Source organism: Gavialis gangeticus, unplaced genomic scaffold, assembly GCF_001723915.1.
Source record: "Gavialis gangeticus isolate Ggan-Ray unplaced genomic scaffold, GavGan_comp1, whole genome shotgun sequence".
In the NCBI taxonomy this organism is placed as follows: Eukaryota; Metazoa; Chordata; order Crocodylia; family Gavialidae; genus Gavialis; species Gavialis gangeticus.
In genome coordinates this window covers 61,998,983-62,000,449 of record NW_017729029.1, presented here as the reverse complement: position 1 = coordinate 62,000,449, position 1,467 = coordinate 61,998,983, and positions in this window count along the sequence as shown.

Here is a 1,467-nt window from a genome sequence, read left to right as displayed (position 1 = left end):
CAGTACTCTTTCCTGCCATGGCAGGGGGTTGGACTACATGATCTGCTAAGGTTCCTTCTGACCCTAGAAACTATGAAACTGTGAGCATTAATATGTTCTTCAGTGATTCAGAACTTGTTGGATTTATGAACTAACTGATGTTAACCTGTTGGAACCTTAATCTTCCTCCTTTTTGCTATTGTTTTCTGATAACACAAGCTGATTCTGACATCACCAGGGATTTATATATGATCTATGCTGAAGCTATGACCTAAAGTAGGTGTAGAAAAGCATTGAAGCAATCTATTTATTTTTTAATTTTGTCTCTGAAGTATTTATGAAAACCCAGGAGAAAACTAGGAACCACTAATAAGAATTTGAAACATAAGAAGGGGAGGGAGAAAATAAGTCAGCTGTATTCTTCAAATGTTATTTTCAATTGTTTCATAGTTGCTTTAAGTTTTGTGAACACCAACATGCTCATAGCCCTGAATGGTCAAACCTTCTATTTGCTTGTAAAAGCTCTCCCCCTCCCCGATGGAAAGCACCAACAGAGACTTCCCAAAAGTATCCCATCAGTGAGCATTGCCTCTGCCCATGAGAGCTGATGAGAATCTTTGTCTAATCAATCCTTGGCTTTTACTGAAACTGACTTAAAAAGAGCACGAACATGCTGACAATTTAAGATGGGCTCACAAAACAGTTCATGAAACATTGCTCTGAATGCAGATTGGCTCCACTCATCTCCAGACCATGCAAGATTTTCATGTAAAGAATTATGTTTTTAGGTCTCAGAAATTATCACATTTCCAGAGTGACCAGAACTCATTATGAGAGAAGTAAGAGCAGAACCTTTAATTACCACCAACTGATCAAGGTGTGAAGGCACAAAATTGTTAATGAGGGGGTGGAGGATGGGGATTCAGGGTCAGCATCTACAACTCTGAACCCTGATGTTCCTGCCTGGTGTAAAGAACAGGAGAATAACAACACCCCCCCATGCTGACTGCCTGCAGTAGAACTGGCAAATCCTCTCCTTCCCCCAGAAAGGTACCATTGTTGATTACAGGAGGAATAAGCACCAATCCTAAATTCTCTGACCAGAACTACATAATCATCTGGCCAGTATGACACAATTGGTTCCTGAAAACCATGTCTTAAGTCAAAACGATGCAACTCGGAACCAAGTTTCCCATGGGAAACAATGTTATAAATGGAGGATTGGTTCCTGAACCAAGATCCGATACCCTATTTTTACCCAAAATAACCCAGAATTTTGTACAGTACTCAACCAATTATATAAAATAAATAAATGTAGCTATATTACTTGTCTATATGTATTTATTTACGTATTTATATTGTAAATAGCATTCATATTTATTTGGAAGGACTTCTTTGAGGTGACGTTGCTGGACTTTTTGAAGGGTTCTTAGCTGGAGTCTTCTCAGGAGTCTTGGCTGCAGGTTTTTCTGGAGTCTTGTCTGCTTT